Genomic DNA, 18,573 nt, shown 5'->3' with positions numbered 1-18,573 from the left:
GCAATGCTTGAATTTCAAGAAAATCCGTCGAGGGATTCAGGAGATAACCAGCTTCACGGCATATGTGACGTAATGTCCCCAAACCAAATATAAGAAGGGCTCCATATAGCCTGATATCTCAGTCAGTCAGTCAGTGACAGTTGAGTAGTCAACGTGGCCCTACTCGCTGCCAGTATCATCGGAAGCTATCTTCGTGTGGTTATAGTCTCACTGAGGAACTATGAATTTTTCTAAGTCTTTATAAATGGGACTTGCAATATTTACGAGTGTTGTCGACTCTAATTTTTCGCCAGTAAGACTTGTAATATTTCCCAGTGTTGGACTTTAACTTTTCGCCAGTGATTATTCAAAGACTTGTAATATTCACGAGTGATGAACTCTAAATTTATTCGAAGTTTCCATGAGCATAGACTTGTGATCTTTGCCAGTGATTACTTAAAGACTTGTAATTTTTTTCATTGATGAACTATAACATCATTGAAAGTCTTCATGACCACGGACTCGTCATTTCCATGAGTATTAAAGAGTGGATTCTTGAAAGTCTTTATGAACATTGTCTCGTGATGTTACTAGTGGTGAGAAAACTCATTACTCAAGGTTTTCATGAACGTTGATTTATTCTGCGAGTGACGAAGAGCACATTTTCGGAGTTTGCATTGATCCTATCAACCTCATTGTACTTGGGTAATGTGATTACCCTCAACATCTTCAGGAACCAGCGGAGGTCATCACGAGCATCGGGAACTTGAGGCGTATTCCGTGCAGCCAACCTGGATGGTCCGTCCGCATCTTGATGGAGTACTTGGGCATCTTCTGGAACGTGTTCTAGCCGGTGCGGCCTGGTGAGCTGGAGACCCGGCCAATTTAAAGGACAATGTGGAAGACAACCCCTATCTACCATGAGGTGATGTGCAATTTAACATGCATTACATGAATAAACTCTTATCAAATCAGATTCAAATTTTTCTTGTAGATAGGACCCTGCCTCCTGTACCAAGCCCTGGCTATCATTCATCCAGTTTAGCCCTGAGAACTATTCCATGCTTGCGTTGCAAATAAATCTTAAAGTCGGGCTCTTTTACTGGTACAGTACTTATAACTGAAAAAGTGATGAACATATTTCAAATTTTTCAATTTCTCAATATTTCAATTATCTGTTTTCAGATCGGAGATTTTGCGGCCGTGGGCAATACTAGGAACTCTCACAGCATTCTCCTTAATGCAGGAGAATGGAATACCACGGACAATCATTCTCAGGACAGCGGACGTTGGGGACCAGCCTACGGTCTTCCGAATACAGAGGCACAGAGCACGGTAGAGACGTGGCCACAAAAACTCTTCTAGGTAGGTCGATTGGAAAGCCCAGGCCGCCTCAACGAGGTATTGGTCCTTTTCCCCAGTTTAGTTCCCGACACAATGTCTCAGGCTGCAGGACACTCCCCTAGCCAGTAGACACGGCGCCCCTCACTGAGTCCGGGGAAAAAACAAACCCTGGAAGTTGAACGGATACTAAACTGAAATGAAATGAATTCATCTCCTCTTCGCCCTATCAAGAATCGCGACTAGACATATAATGTATCCGCTTTACTGATCTGAAAGGCAGTAACTGTGTACTTGGGTCAAAATATATTAAAATTCACTTCATCGTAACTGCTACTGTTGCATCTAACACGACGTAGCATGATGGCATGAAAGAGTCCGTCTTTAGTTAAAATCCAGATTACGGTGATCGTCTGCAGTTACATACAGCACCAGCTGGCGAATTGACGCAAGCCAGGTTGGCCGAGCGGTCTAAGGCGCCAGACTTAAGCTCTGGTTCCCGAGAGGGAGCGTGGGTTCGAACCCCACACCTGGCAAAAATTATCTTACAATCCGCTCCTCAAATGGCTACTGACCCAGTTTCCTCAGGGCCCTGCTCCCGTTCAAGCTACTACTGACCAGGTGTTCCAAACAGATAAGACAATCAGACCTAGCTGCCAGCCTCCAGACTTAACTTTTGACAAATATTATGCACACATGATCGTAATACAGGGAGAAACTCATTTACGTATCTTAACCAACTACCTAAACCTTCAAAGTTATCATCTGCGGCAGTTCAGGAAAATATCTATCACCTTTAACTTTAATATTTTACTTGAACCATTGGCACGAATATGTAACAAGTTACTTTGAGAACAAAACCCCACACTTTCTTGCAGACAAATGACGTGGGCTTCGCCGTTCAGACCATCAGAGTGAGTAAAATATGTGGAGGGAGGTTTGTTTTATACCCTCTGGGAGGGACGTCACCCTCTCCACGAGGCTTGGTTATGTAATCTGCTAATTCCACATCCCCTGACCAATTTTCTTGAAATTTGTTCCATAACTTCGGACAGACTTACGATTCATCATCATCATCATCTGTTTACCCTCCAGGTTCGGCTCTTCCCTCGGACTGAGCGAGGGATCCCACCTCTACCGCCTCAAGGGCAGTGTCCTGGAGCTTCAGACTCTTGGTCGGGGGATACAACTGGGGAGTATGACCAGTACCTCGCCCAGGCGGCCTCACCTGCTATAGTGAACAGGGGCCTAGTAGGGGGATGGGAAGATTGGAAGGGATAGGCAAGGATGAGGGAAGGAAGCGGCCGTGGCCTTAAGATAGGTACCATCCCGGCATTTGCCTGGAGGTGAAGTGGGAAACCACGGAAAACCACTTCGAGGATGGCTGAGGTGGGAATCGAACCCGCCTCTACTCAGTTGACCTCCCGAGGCTGAGTGGACCCCGTTCCAACCCTCGTACCACTTTTCAAATTTCGTGGCAGAGCCGGGAATCGAACCCGGACCTCCGGGGGTGGCAGCTAATCACGCTAACCACTACACCACAGAGGCGGCGACTCTTACGATTCATTAAGGTTTTAATTTCATATTTTTTCCCATACTTGCAACGGGCGAATTGAATTAATTCTGCCCTGGCGTTTGGCGGGATTTCGTCATCCATTGGCTTTGCCACATGCCGCTAATTCGGGAGCCGGACGCAAACATTTCTCCAGAATTAACTGCATTTATATTTACCCTGGGGATTCTATCTTCACATATGGTTTATAAATAATTGAGATCCTTTATTCCTGGATTTACCATGTCGCCAAAACCTCTCGTTATGAAGAATTTCTTGAATTTGACAAATTGTTCATTACTCGAGCTCCACCGAAGTGTCCCGGCATTTCACGAGCTCGTGGCTCGCCTGTCACGGAGAGTTCGTTCCCACGAGACAGACAGGCTCTTGAAATAAAAACTTGGCTACTCTCAAAAAGTTGTTTGTAGCTTAAATAAATATTTGGAATTATTATCTATTATTTTTTCATCGTAGAATTATGGGTTCAATATCTGAAAATGAACGCAGTACGCTCGTTATTCAGGACTTCCCAAATTACATGAACTGGATCAAACTGGAGTGGACAGTGAGAAGCAGCGGCAACTAGTGGCACCGCGTGAAAGCACTCATTTAAAATAATGCTCCGCTGTAAGTGGCCGACACCGGTGGCCACCACTAGTCGCCTCGAGTGAAAGGGCCCTAACATGACTTTCAAACAGCATGACCCTTGTTCTTATTCAGTTGTATCTTCACCCATGTCCGCCTCTGTGGTGTAGTGGTTAGCGTGATTAGCTGCCACCCCCGGCTCTGCCACGAAATTTGAAAAGTGGTACGAGGGCTGGAACGGGGTCCACTCAGCCTCGGGAGGTCAACTGAGTAGAGGTGGGTTCGATTCCCACCTCAGCCATCCTGGAAGTGGTTTTCCGTGGTTTCCCACTCCTCCTCCAGGCGAATGCCGGGATGGTACCTAACTTAAGTCCACGGCCGCTTCCTTACCTCTTCCTTGCCTATCCCTTTCAATCTTCCCCATCCCTCCACAGCATAGCAGGTGAGGCCGCCTGGGCGAGGTACTGGTCATACTCCCCAGTTGTATCCCCCGACCAAGAGTCTGAAGCTCCAGGACACTGCCCTTGAGGCGGTAGAAGTGGGAACCCTCGCTATGTCCGAGGGAAAAACCGAACCTGGAGGGTAAACAGATGATGATGATGATGATGATGATCTTCACCCATTGAGTTCGTTACGTGCAATAACTGTCGTGTATTAGGTGAGTTCTAAGTCTGAACCCCAAAATTAATAACACGAGGAGTCTTATTATAGTAAATGACTTGTAGCCTAGATACGCTTAAAGCCCGATGCAGCCCTTGTGTAGCAAACTAGTGCACCGTCGCATTAAATTCCGGTACAAGAAACCGGGCATTTCGGATATTTCATAAAAGAAAGAGTTTCGTGGGCCATACTGTTGCGTTCTGTTCCTCTCTGGTAAATATGAGAATTAACTACTGTGTAGCGTTATAGAAAATGTGTTCTAACATGGAAATAAAGTGTTTCCCGACCCATGTCCTTATAACATATTTTCTTCTGCTACGTTTGAGGAATATGTCCTGAAAATTTGGCACGCCTTACTGTTAGACAAACGGATTTTGACGAGACGTACTACGATTATATCGTGCTTTCCAAACATTTAACAACAATTATCGAACAATAATTTATTGGAGACGATGGAAGCATAGAGCACACATTACTGAAGTCGGAACCTTGTAGTGAATGATTGAAAGCTTAGAGAACATCTGACTCCTTCAGCTACAATATCAGCCAGGTTGGCCGAGCGGTCTAAGGCGCTAGACTTAAGTTCTGGTTCCCGAGGGGGAGCGTGGGTTCGAACCCCACACCTGGCAGTTATTTTTTACATCTCCTAATAATAATAATAATAGAATAATTCACTGAAAACATAAATGCTTATGACACAAGACATACATCCCGTCACATAAAATGAGAATTCAGCTGAGGGATCCATGATATATCGGTACGAGTCACTGCAGAGGTTAGATGAGGAAGGGAGAATTGCGGAAGTAGGGGGAAAGGAAAAGGTAGCGATGGGAAATGTAAAATAGAGGATACAAAAGGAAAGGTGGAAGAGGGTCATAGGAGGTAAGAAAAAGGAGATGAAGTAGGCCTAGCTACTGCAGCAGTCAGGAAAGATAGTGGAGACCAGAGGGTAAGGAATCGAATAACGTATGAGGGGTTGACGCTCTGGTAATGAGGGGGCTCCATTGCTAGACATGTAGGGAAAGTGTGCTGATTAAAGGAGACCAGGGTGGTGTGTTATCCACGAATTATGTTCAGGCAGATGCTGAGGAAACTAGAAGTGAAGGAGGTGGGTAAGGAGATGGTGGTAGTCTTTCACATTGGTACCAACGATGTAACGCAAGCAGGTATAAGTACCTACATAGTTGGGGATGCGTGGGATGTGGTTAATGTAGCGCAGGTGACGTTTAAGGAAGCAGGGATTGTTATCTGTGGGATACTGTGCAGGACTGGTACTCACTGGAAGGTGATCAGAGATTTAAATGAGAATATGGAATGGATGCGTACGAAATTGAGAGCGAGATGTGTAGATCCTAAAGGGTGGGCAGGAAATAGGATCTGCGCTCAGATGGCCTTCACTTGAACCGTAGAGGTACGTATATCGTTTAAGAAAGTTATAGGGAGGTACATTCAACGGATCGTCATGAACTACAGTGCGGTTATAATGGTACAGGGTTCTGAAAGAGAAGAAGAGGTGACATAAAAATATTAGTATTGAACTGTAGAAGTATTGTAGTCCGCCTCTGTGGTGTAGTGGTTAGCATGATTAGCTGCCACCCCCGGAAGCACGGGTTCGTTTCCCGTCTCTGCCACGAAATTTGAAAAGTGGTACGACTCCTGGAGTGGGGTTCACTTAGCCTCGGGAAGTTAACTGAGTAGAGGTGGGTTCGATTCCCGCCTCAGTCATCTTCGTAGTGATTTACGTCGCTTCCCATTCCTCCTCCAGACAAATGCCTGGATGGTGCCTAACTTTACGCCACGGCTGCTTGCAATCTTCCCATCCCTCCACAAGGCCCCTGTTCAGCTTTGCAGGGGAGGCCACCTGGGTGCAGTACTGCTCCTCCTCCCCAGTTGTACCCCCGACGTAAAGTCTCACGCTACAGGACACGTCATTGTGATGTTATGGGTGGGATCCCTCGCTGTGTCCCAGGGATAATCAGGCCTTGGAGGGTAAAAAATTTTAGAAAGAACGAAAGTAGTATCTTGAAGAAAGGAAGAGAATTAAGTAATTTAATATTTACCAAATATTGATTCATGGATAAGGATGAGGAAATGTTCTCACGAAACTGAAGTGTTTACCGTAGACACACGGTAGGATTGTAGAATGTGGAGAAGGTGGAGGGAATATTCCTTCTTCTGAAAGAAGAACTTGAAGCTAAGAAAAATATCAAGATTAGAAACATGAAATGCTATGTGTAAGACTATCTCTAAAGACAACATACCAGTTGATGTTTTTGTAGTGTACAGACCTGGAAATGGTGGCACTGGGGCCGATGAGGAATTACAGAATTTGATGGACCTCAGGCTTTCGTTTGATGAAAAACCGGGGTGAACAGACAGATTGTGAGTTTTACAAATCGGAAAAGTCCTCTCAAAGTTAATTGCTGCGTTGATGGAGTGGAAGATTTTCATGGGATCGCCGTAAGTACCCAGGGGTTAATATTTTTTTCCTTGCTATTTGTTTTACGTCGCACCGACACAGATACGTCTTATGGAGACGATGGGATAGGAAAAGCCTAGGAAGTAGAAGTTAGCAGCTGTGGCATTAATTGAGGTACAGCCTGGTGTGGAAATGGGAAAACACGGAAAACCATCAACAGGGCTGCCGACAGTGGGGCTCGAACGCACTATCTCCCGATTACTGGATACTAGCCGCACTTAAGCGACTGCAACTATCGAGCTCGGTAGGGGTTAATATAAGGAATGATCTTTATTGGAGTAATCACATAAATGGCATTGTAAATGAAGGTTGCAAATTTCTTCATATGGTTATCAGAGCATGTGTGGTGTAGTAGTTAATGTGATTAGCTGCCACCGGGCGAGTTGGCCGTGCGGTGAGGGGCGCGCAGCTGTGAGCTCGCATCCGGGAGATAGTGGGTTCGAACCCCACTGTCGGCAGCCCTGAATATGGTTTCCCGTGGTTTCCCATTTTCACACCAGGCAAATGCTGGGGCTGCACCTTAATTAAGGCCACAGCTGCTTCCTTCTCACTCCTAGGCTTTTCCTATCCCATCGTCGCCATAAGACCTATCTGTGTCGGTGTGAAGTAAAGGAAATAGCAAAAGAAGAAAACTTAAGGCCACGGCCGATTCCTTCCCTCTTCCTTGTCTATCCATTCCACTCTTCCCATAGCAGGTGAGGCCGCCTGGGCAAGGTACTGGTCATTCTCCCCACTTGTATCCCCTGACCCAATGTCTCACGCTCCAGGACACTGCCCTTGAGGGGGTAGAGGTAGCATCCCTCATCGAGTCCGGTGGAGGAAAAACCCTGGAGGGTAAACAGATAAAGAAGAAGAAGATAATAAAATATCGTTTGCCAAGTATTGTAGTCAAGTGAGAGTTATCCTTGTGTCATATGTTACGTGGTATACCACCTGTGTCAGGTACTGGTCTGCCTTCCGGGTTGTATACCTACGACATGAAGTCTCACGCTCCAGCAAACTCCATTAAGGTGGTATACAGTATGTGGGATCCCTCACTGAGTCTGAGAGGAAAAACCAACCCTGGAGGTTAAACGGATTAAGAAAAAGAAAGAAAGACTTAGAATTTTATCATCTATCAAACATATGCAGGGCGAGTAATATATTTACTTACAGAACATTACTCCATGTCCTACATTGTTACGAATAATAATGAAGTTTAAACTTATATAGAAAGTGTAAGGCCCCTTTCATACGAGGCAAGTAGTGGCGGCGATCGGTGGCGGCAGTCAATCGCCTGTACGGAAAACAGGTCTACTCCCCATTTCTAAAATGGTGTCAATGAGTGAGGATTCTGCTTGCTTTAAACGAAGGGCAAGAGCAATGAAGGTGCATCCTGGACCACAGAGGTCTTACACAGGATTTGATGAGTCAATGCCCTTTGTATTTATAGCTGATGAGGGATTTGGTCTTTCCCATCATATACTGCGACCATACGCGGGCAATTTTCTGAGTGTAAAGAAACGCGTATTTTAGTTACAGACTTTCAACGGAACGCAGGTACATTGAATGTACCTTTGGAATACTTGCGAACAAATGAATTATTTTCCATAGAGCAGCGAATGTTGACACCACACTAGTGTGTTGTGTGTTGCATAATTTTGTATGACAGAGGTATGGTGTTCAAATCGAAGATACTTTTACAGTAGATGGGTTGTTTGAAATGGGCCCTGCTTCAGGACCTATATGAAGGCTTGTCAGAAATTTACGAGATCAGTTTGCCAACTACTTTATCAATGAGGAAGGTGCAGTTTCATGGCAAATTGATCGTATTTAGAGACATAAGTATTGTGTCTAGAGTACTATACAGGTCATGGATGGACACCAAAGACACAATTGTACTTTACATGCGTTTAGTAATGTTCAATTTGCCAATGGGCTCTTTTTAATAACATTAGTTAAGTAGTGACGATCGTTTATCTTTCATTCTATTGCTATCTTGCTTACCATGTAAATCTCCTGCATGATTGAAACTTTTCACTACAGTAAAAATAATTGAAGCAAATTATGAATGAAATACTCTTTTCTGAATATACTCGGTAAGTTACAAAATTGTTTTTCTAAATTGAGTTTTCTTGTAACAAATTAACAGAAGGAGGTACGTAGAATATAAGGAAAACGCTTACTTAACTCGTTTTTCTCTGCTGGTGTTTTGTCATCAAACTCGGGAAGAACCTATAATAATGCTATGCCATGCGTTTCTTCATTCACTTTTCCATACTCATCGACTAAAGCGTTCCAAATCGTGGGATATTTTTCAACTCCATATGTCAGGTCTTCCGTTTCACTTGCCCATCTGTTAATCTAATAAGGCTGCTTCTTTCCACGTTTGCACTCATATCCGAAAATGAACGCAGTACGCTCGTTATTCAGGACTTCCCAAATTACATGAACTGGATCAAACTGGAGTGGACAGTGAGAAGTAGCGGCAACTAGTGGCACCGCGTGATAGCTCTCATTTAAAATAATGCTTTACCTCGAGTGGCGGCGACTCCGAGTGGCGGCCGCTAGCTGCGCGAGTGAGCGGCTGTAGGTGACTGTTTCCAGTTCCCGCAACTGCAGTCGCCACGGATGAAAGCTCTCATTTAAAATAATGCTCCGCTGTAAGTGGCCGACACCGGTGGCCACCACTAGTCGCCTCGTGTGAAAGGGCCCTAACATGACTTTCAAACAACATGACCCTTGTTCTTATTCCGTTTTATCACCACCCATTGAGTTGGTTACGTGCAATAACTGTCGTGTGTTAAGTGAGTTGTAAGTCTGAACCACAAAATTATTAACACGAGGAGTCCTATTATAGTAAATGACTTGTAGCTTAGATATGCTTCTTTCTTCTTAATCAGGTTGCCCTCCAGGTTTGGCTTTTCCGTCGGACTCAGCGAGGGATCCCACCTCTACCGCCTCAAGGGCAGTGTCCTGGAGCGTGAGACATTCGGTCGGGGGATACAACTGGGGAGGGTGACCAGTATCTCACCATGGCGGCCTCACCTGCTATCCTCAACAGAAGCCTTGCGGGGGGATGGGAAGATTGGAAGGGATAGACAAGGAAGAGGGAAGGAAGCGGCCGTGTTCTTAAGTTAGGTACCATCCCGGCATTTGCCTGGACGAAAGTGGGAAACCACGGAAAAACATTTCCAGTATGGCTGAGGTGGGAATCGAACCCACCTCCACTCAGTTGACCTCCCGAGGCTGAGTGGACCCGGTTCAAGCCCTCGTACCACTTTTCAAATTTCGTGGCAGACCCGGGAATCGAACCCGGACCTCCGGGGGTGGCAGCTAATCACGCTAACCAGCACACCACAGGAATGGACCCAAAAGATACCTACGGACTGAATTTGGGTAAAATACGATGTCTGCCCTTTGAAGGTTTCCATTGTAGGCGAAATTCCCTTAATTCATCCTTCTCCTCAACACATAACTTGATGTATTTCTATCAGTCATGTCCGTCTGTGGGGCGTAGTGGTTAGTGTGATCAGCTGCCACCCCTGAAGGCCCGGGTTCGATTCCCGGCTCTGCTTCGAAATTTGAAAGTTAGTACGAGGTCTGGGTCCTCTCAGCCTCGGGAGGTCAACTGTGTTGATGGTGTTTCGACTCCCTCCTCAGGCATCCTCGAAGTGGTTTCTCGTGGTTTCCCACTTCTCCTCTAGGCAAATGTCGGGATGGTACCTAACATAAAGACACGGTCGCTTCGTTCTCTCTTCCTTGTCTATCCCTTGCAGTCTTCCCATCTTCCCACAAGGCCCCTTTCCATCATAGCAAGTGAGGCCGCCTGTGCTAGGTACTGATTCTTCTACGCAGTTGTATCCCCCGACCCAATGTCTCGCGTTCCAGGACACTGCCCCAAGGGAAAAAGCAACCTTGGCGGGTAAACAGATTAATAAAGGAAGAAAGAATCATTGTTTCTATTAAGGTTAGGTACAATATAAAACAAGCCATCACTGTGGTGTAGCGTTATCGTGTCTGCTTCTTTTCTGGAGGCCACGGATTTGATTCCCGGCCAGATCAAGGATTTCGTGGTCCACTCAGCCTACGTGATTACAACTGAGGAGCTATCTGACGGCGAGATTGTAGCCCTGGTCGAGAAAATCAAGAATAATGGCCGAGTAAATTCGTCGTGCTGTCCACATGACATCTCAAAACCTGCAGGCCTTCGGATTGAACAGCGGTCACTCGGTAGGCCATGCCACTTTCGGGCTGCTGCGCCGTGTGGTTTGGTGTGCTACAGTATAAAACACGACAAGATAAATCAGTTTAAAATATTGAGCAAGCCTTCCTGGTCTTTATTTCTCAAAGTTGGTTTATTAGTTTATGAGTTTCATTTGGCTATTGAAAACCCGGTGCAGCCCTTCTGTAGCAAACTAGTGCACCGTCGCTTTAAATTCCGGTACAAGAAACCGGGCATTTCGGACATTTCATCAAAGAAGGAGTTTCGTGGGCCATGCTGGTGCGTTCTGTTCCTCTCTGGTACACATGAGAATTAAATACTGTGTAGCGTTATAGAAAATGTGTTCTAACATGTAAATAAAGTGTTTCCCGATCCATGTCCTTATAACATATTTTCTTCTGCTACGTTTGAGGAAAATGTCCTGAAAATTTGGCACGCGTTACTGTTAGACAAACACTTAAATACTATTATCGAACAATAATTTATTGGAGACGATTGAAGCATAGAGCACACAATACTGATGTCGGAACCTTGTAGTGAGTATGATTGAAAGCTTTGAGAACAGATGACTCCTTCAGCTAAAATATCAGCCAGGTTGGCCGAGCGGTCTAAGGCGCCAGACTTAAGTTCTGGTTCCCGAGAGGGAGCGTGGGTTCGAACCCCACACCTGGCAGTGACTTGTGAATAATAGAACAATTCACTGACAACGTAAATGCTTATGACATAAGACATACATCCCATCACATAAAAAGAGAATTCAGCTGATATATCCATGATATATCGGTACGAGTCACTGCAGAGGGTAGAAGAGGAAGAGAGAATTGCGGAAGTAGGAGGAAAGGAAAAGGTAGCGATGGGAAATGTAAAATACAAGGATACAAAAGGAGAGGTAGAAGAGGGTCATGGGAGGGAAAAAAAAGAGATGAAGTAGGCCTAGCTTCTGCAGCCGTCAGGCAAGATAGTGGACACCAGAGGGTAAGGAATCAAATAACGTATGAGGGGTTGACGGTCTGGTAATGAGGGTTCTCCACTGCTAGACATGTAGGGAAAGTGTGCTGATTAAAGGAGACCAGGGTGGTGTGTTATCCACGTATTATGTTCAGGCAGATGTTGAGGAAACTAGAAGTGAAGGAGGTGGGTAAGGAGATGGTGGGAGTCTATCACATTGGTACCAACAATGTAAGGCAAGCAGGTTTAAGTACCTACATAGTTGCGGATGTGTGGGATGTGGTTAATGTAGCGCAGGTGACGTTTAAGGAAGCGGGAATTGTTATCAGTGGGATAATGTGCAGGACTGGTACTCACTGGAAGGTGATCAGAGATTTAAATGAGAATATGGAATGGATGCGTGCGAAATTGGGAGCGAGATCTGTGGATCCTAATGGGTGGGCAGGAAATAGGATCTGCGCTCAGATGGCCTTTAGGAATATCGGTTGGGAAAGTTATAGGGGGGTACATTCAACGGAATATCGTGGACTAGAGAGCGGTGATATTGCTACGTGGTTCTAAAAGAGAAGAAGAGGTGACATGAAAATGTTAGTATTGAACTGTAGAAGTATTGCAGTCCGCCTCTGTGGTGTAGTGGTTAGCGTGATTAGCTGCCACCCCCGGAAGCACGGGTTCGTTTTCAGGCTCTGCCACGACATTTGAAAAGTGGTACGATTACTGGAACGGGATCCACTTAGCCTCGGGAAGTCAACTGATTAGAGGTGGGTTCGAATCCCGCCTCAGTCATCTTCGTAGTGGTTTCCGTGGCTTCCCATTTCTCCACCAGACAAATGCCTTGATGGTGCCTAACTTTACGCCACGGCCGCTTGCAATCTTCCCATCCCTCCACAAGGCCCCTGTTCAGCTTTGCAGGTGAGGCCACCTGGGAGCAGTACTGCTCCTCCTCCCCAGTTGGACCCCCGACCTAAAGTCTCACGCTACTGGACACTGCATTGTGGTGGTATAGGTGGGATCCCTTGCTGTGTCCGAGGGAAAAATTGACTCTGGAGGGTAAAGAGATTTAGAAAGAAAGAAAGAAAGTAAGAAAGAAAGAAGTATCTTGAAGAATGGAAGAGAATTAAGTAATTTAATATTGACCAGATATTGTAATAGGAGTTGATTCATGGATAAGGATGAGGAAATGTTCTCACGAAACTGAAGTGTTTACCGTAGACACACGGTAGGGTTGTAGATCGAGGAGAAGGTGGAGGGAGTATTCCTTCTTCTGAAAGAAGAACTTAAAAGCTAAGAAAAATATAAGGATTAGAAACATGGAATTCTATGTGTAAGACTTATCTCTAAAGATAATATACCAGGTGATGGTTTTGGAGTGTACAGACCTGGAAAGGGTGGCACTGAGGGTGATGAGAAATTACAGAATTTGATGGACATCAGGCAATCGTTTGACGAAAAAAACGGTGTGAACAGACAGGTTGTGAGTTTTACAAATCGGAAAAGTCCTCTCAGTGTTAATTACTGCGTTGATGAAGTGAAAGACCTTCATGGGATCGCCGTAAGTACCCAGGTGTTAATATAAGGAATGATCTTTATTGGAGTAATCACATAAATGGGATTGTAAATGAAGGTTGCAGATGTCCTCATATTTTTATCAGGGCATTTACGGGTTTTAGTAAGGATGTAGGCTACCTGTGTGGTGTAGGGGTTAATGTGAATACCTGCCACCGGGCGAGTTGGCCGTGCGGTTAGGGGCGCGAAGCTGTGAGCTTGCATCCTGGAGACAGTGGGTTCGAATCCCACTGTCGGCAGCCCTGTGGTTTCCGCGGTTTCCCATTTTCACATCAGGCAAATTCATTAAGGCCACGGCCGCTTCTTTCCCACTCCTAGCCCTTTCCAATCCCATCGTCGCCATGAGACTTTTCTGTGTCGGTGCGACGTAAAGCCATTAGCTTAGCTTGATTAGTTGTCAGCACCGGATGCCAGGATTCGATTCGTTGGAACGGGGTCCGTTTAGCCTCGTGAGGTCAACTGAGTAGAGAATGGTTCGATTCCCACCTCAAACATCCTCCTTCCCAATTGTATCCCCCGGCTCAAAGTTTGTTCAAAATATTGACTATCCGCTTCTGCACACTTCGTCCATCTTTCAGTTAAGCTATTAATACCATGCCAAAAAAAAACTGCTTGTCTTTTGCGGCAAACCATTCGTCAAGCCATTTTCCAACATCTCCGAAATTGCTGAAGTGCTGCTCTGCGAGCGCATGCCCCATTGATGCGAAGAGGTGATAGATGGCGCCTGGTCATGGCAGTACGGCGGGTGAGGAAGCGATTTCAAAGTGTCTTTCATAGGTTTTGCTGTGCAAGACGACGCATTGCCGTGTAACAAAATCACTTTGCTATGTCTTCTGCCCCATTCCGGTCGTCTTTCAAGCAATGCGTGATTTAAATTAATAATTTATTGGCGATAGCGTTGTGCATTAAAGGGTTCTCCGATTTCATCATCATCATCATCATCTGTTTACCCTCCAGGTTCGGCTTTTCCCTCGGACTTAGCGAGGGATCCCACCTCTACCGCCTCAAGGGCAGTGTCCTGGAGCTTCAGACTCTTGGTCGGGGGATACAACTGGGGAGTATGACCAGTACCTCGCCCAGGCGGCCTCACCTGCTATGCTGAACAGGGGCCTTGTGGAAGGATGGGAAGATTGGATGGGACAGGCAAGGAAGAGGGAAGGAAGCGGCCGTGGCCTTAAGTTAGGTACCATCCCGGCATTCGCCTGGAGGAGAAGTGGGAAACCACGGAAAACCACTTCCAGGATGGCTGAGGTGGGAATCGAACCCACCTCTACTCAGTTGACCTCCCGAGGCTGAGTGGACCCCGTTCCGGCCCTCGTACCACTTTTCAAATTTCGTGGCAGAGCCGGGAATCGAACCCGGACCTCCGGGGGTGGCAGCTAATCACGCTAACCACTACACCACAGAGGCGGTCGTTCTCCGATTTCAATAGTTTATAATGCGCAATACCGCTCTGGTCCCACCAGACACAAAGTATGGATTTCTTGCCGAAGCGATTTGGCCTTGGTGTTGAAGGACCGGCTTCGCCAGGTACCAGCCAAGATTTTCTCGGCTTCCGGTTCTCGAAATATATCCTTTCCTCGTCACCCGTCGCAATTCGATACAGAAATTACGTTCTTTCGTGGCGTTGAAGCAGCTTTTCACAAGAGACTTAGTGATTTTCTATTTGTCGTTCATTCAAATCTCGTGGGACCCATTTACCGAGTTTACTGACCTTCCCCATTGCTCGTAAACGTCTACGGATTGTTTCTTGTGACACATTTAATGCTTGTGCCAATTGCTGTTGAGTTTGAGTTGGATCATCTTTCAGTAACGTCTGCTAATTTCTCGTCTTCGCACTTCTGTGGTCTAACAGAGCGCGTAATGATTCTAACATTGAAATCACCATATTTAAATTCTCGAAACCATGTCTCACATGTTCTAATCCAAATGTTCTTTTTCAGGCGCAAACTAGACATGATCAATGAACGATACAACATAGACTCTAGTGTTTGGCGGACTCAACATGTGTGTGTTCGTAGGTTATTGTCTTATTCTTCCCCTTCTTTATCTGTTTACCCTCCACGGTCGGTTTTTCCACCGGACTCAGCCAAGTATCCCACCTCTACCGCCGAAAGGGCAGTGTCCTGGAGCCTCAGACTCTGGGTCGGGAATGAAACTGAGGGAGAAGACCAGTACCTCACCCAGACGGCCTCACCTGCTATGATGAACAGGGGCCTTGCGGGGGATGGGGAAATTGGAAGTGATAGACAAGGAAGTGGGAAGGACGCGGCCGTGGCCTTAAGTGAGGTACCATCCCGGCATTTGCCTGGAGGAGAAGTGGGAAACCATAGGAAGCCACTTCCAGGATGGCTGAAGTGGGAATCGGACCCATCTCTACTCAGTTGACCTCCCGAGGCTGAGTGGACCCCGTTCCAACCCTCGTACCACTTTTCAAATATCAAATTGAACCCGTGCCTCTGGGGATGGCAGCTAATCACACTAACCACTACACCACCTAGGCTGCCGGTAGGTTGACATCAGATGAACAAATTGACGTATGACCGAGCTCGATAGCTGCAGTCGCTTAAGTGCGGCCGGTATCCAGTAATCGAGAGATAGTGGGTTCGAATCCCACTCTCGGCAGCCATGAAGATGGTTTTCCGTGGTTTACCTATTTCACACCAGGCAAATGCTGGGGCTGTACCTTAATTAAGGCCACGGCCGCTTCCTGCCCATTCCTAGGCCTTTCCTATCCCATCGTCGCCATAATACCTATCTGTGTCGGTGCGACGTAAAGCAAATAGAAAAAAATGACGTATGTGTCAAATTCATACGCTGCGTACTGTTCGCTGACTTAGTGAAACCGGAAAAACAAGTTGCTTTACGTCGCACCGACACAGAGAGGTCTTGCGGCGACGATGGGACAGAAAAGGGCTAGGAGTGATTAGGAAGCGGCCGTGGATTTAATTAAGGTACAGCCCCAGCATTTGCCGGGTGTGAAAATGGGATACCACGGAAAACCATCTTCAGGGCTGCCGACAGTGGGTTCGAACCCACTGTCTGCCGAATACTGGATACTGGCCGCACTTAAGCGGCTGCAGCTATCGAACTCGGTGAAACCGGAAAAGACATACGTATACACCTGGTAAGCATCTACTGTACATATCTTTATTTACTTTGGTGTCTATTTGTCTCTTTGTCTGAGTACTTTTAACTGAAAAAGTTATGAATATATTCCAATATTTTCAATTTCTCAATATTTCAATTATCAGTTTTCCGGTCGGAGAATTGGCGGCCGTGGGCAATACTAGGAACTCTCACAGCATTCGCCTTAGTGCAGGAAAATGGAATACCACGGACAACCATTCTCAGGACAGCGGACGTTAGGGACCAGCCATCTCCGCCCCCCGGTCACCGGAATACAGAGGCATAGAGCCACGGTAGAGACGTGGCCACAAAAACTCTGCTGGGTAGGTCGATCGGAAAGCCCAAGGTACTGGCCCTTCTCCCCAGTTGTGTCCCTGACACACAATGTCTCAAGCTGCAGGACACTGCCCTAGGCAGTAGACGTGGGGCAACTCGCTGAGTCCGGGGAAAAAACAAACCCTGGAAGTTCAACGGATAATGATATGAAATGAAATGAAATCTCCTCTTCGCCCTAACAAGAATCGCAACACTGTAGCCGCATTACCGATCTGAAAGGCAGTAACTGTGTACTTGGGATCTAAATATATTAAAATCTGCTTCATCTTAACTGCTACTGTTGTATCTAACACGACGTAGCATGATGGCATTAAACAGTCCGTCTTTAGTTAAAATCCAGATTACGGTGATCGTCTCCAGTTACATACAGCACCAGCTGGCGCATGAACGCAAGCCATGTTGGCCGAGCGGTCTAAGGCGCCAGACTTAAGTTCTGGTTCCCGAAGGGGAGCGTGGGTTCGAACCCCACACCTGGCAGCAGTTTTCTTACAATCCGCTAAAATTTGTAAGTTTTCTGCTCGTGAGAGAAATGTTATTAACGAAAATCTTTTCTCCCTTCTTAATCTGTTTACCCTCCAGGGTTGACTTTTCGCTCGGACTCAGCGAGGGATCCCACATCTACAGCCTCAAGTACAGTGTCCTGGAGCGTGAGACTTTTGGTAGGGGATACAACTGGGGAGGACGACCAGAACCTCGTCCAGGCGGCGTCACCTGCTATGTTGAACAGGGGCCTTGTGGGGGATGGGAAGATTGCAAGGGGTAGACAAGGAAATTGCCGTGGCCTTAAGTTAGGTACCATCCCGGGATCCGCCTGGAGGAGAAGTGGGAAATCACGGAAAACCACTTCCAGGGTGGCTGAGGTGGGAATCGAACCCACCTCTACTCACTTGACCTCCCAATGCTGAGTGGACCCCGTTCCAGCCCTCGTACCAATTCTCAAATTTCGTGGCAAATCCGGATATTTGAACCCCGCCCTCCGAGGGGGTGGCAGCTAATGACACTAACCGCTACACCACACAGGTAGACTACATCCTTACTACAACCCGTAATTTCCCTGATAATCATGTGAAGAGATATGCAACCTTCATTTACAATCCTATTTATGCGATTAGTCCAATGAAAGTAATTCCTTCTATTAACACCTGGGTGTCCGCCTCTGTGGTGTAGTGGTTAGCGTGATTAGCTGCCATCCGCGGAGGCCCAGGTTCGATTCCCGGCTCTGCCACGAAATTTAAAAAGTGGTATGAGGGCTGGAACGGGGTCCACTCAGCCTCGGGAGGTCAACTGAGTAGAGGTGGGTACGATTCCCACCTCAGCCATCCTGGAAGTGGTTTTTCGTGGTTTCCCACTTCTCCTCCAGGCGAATGCCGGGATGGTACCTAACATAAGGCCACGGCCGCTTCCTGCCAATAGCAGGTGAGGCCGCCTGGGCGATGTACTTGTCATTTCCCCAGTTGTATCCCCAGGACACTGAGGCGGTAGAGGTGGGATCCCTCGCTGTGTCCGAGGGAAAAGCCGACCCTGGAGGGTAAACAGATGATGATGATGATGATGATGATGATGATGAACTTACATTGATTACATAAGGAACTTTCACTCCATCAACTCACAACCTGACTTTTCACCCCGTTTATCATCATATGATTGCCTGATGTCCATCAAGTACTGTAATTCACCATCAGCCTCAGTGCCACCCTTTCCAGGTCTGTACACTCCAAAACATCAACTGGTCTGTTATCTTTAGAGAAAAGTTTTAAACCCAGAATTTCATGTTTCTTATCCTTACATTTTTCG

General features: G+C 46.5%; 4 non-coding genes across 4 annotated transcripts; all 4 read left to right on the top strand.

Moving 5' to 3' along the window:
- The first annotated feature begins 1,772 nt into the window (after window positions 1-1,772).
- TRNAL-UAA (transfer RNA leucine (anticodon UAA)) lies at window positions 1,773-1,856 on the top strand. The gene has a single exon. It is a non-coding gene; the product is annotated as a tRNA-Leu (tRNA).
- A 2,806-nt stretch (window positions 1,857-4,662) lies between these two features.
- On the top strand, window positions 4,663-4,746 carry TRNAL-UAA (transfer RNA leucine (anticodon UAA)). Its single transcript has one exon. It is a non-coding gene; the product is annotated as a tRNA-Leu (tRNA).
- Window positions 4,747-11,389: 6,643 nt separating this feature from the next.
- Window positions 11,390-11,473, top strand: TRNAL-UAA (transfer RNA leucine (anticodon UAA)). The gene has a single exon. It is a non-coding gene; the product is annotated as a tRNA-Leu (tRNA).
- A 5,699-nt stretch (window positions 11,474-17,172) lies between these two features.
- Window positions 17,173-17,256, top strand: TRNAL-UAA (transfer RNA leucine (anticodon UAA)). Its single transcript has one exon. It is a non-coding gene; the product is annotated as a tRNA-Leu (tRNA).
- Window positions 17,257-18,573: the final 1,317 nt, after the last annotated feature.

The sequence above is a fragment of the Anabrus simplex genome, chromosome 3 (genome assembly GCF_040414725.1).
Source record: "Anabrus simplex isolate iqAnaSimp1 chromosome 3, ASM4041472v1, whole genome shotgun sequence".
Classification (NCBI taxonomy): domain Eukaryota; kingdom Metazoa; phylum Arthropoda; class Insecta; order Orthoptera; family Tettigoniidae; genus Anabrus; species Anabrus simplex.
The sequence above is the reverse complement of the archived record's forward strand: the minus strand, read 5'-3'. Positions and strand labels throughout refer to the sequence as shown.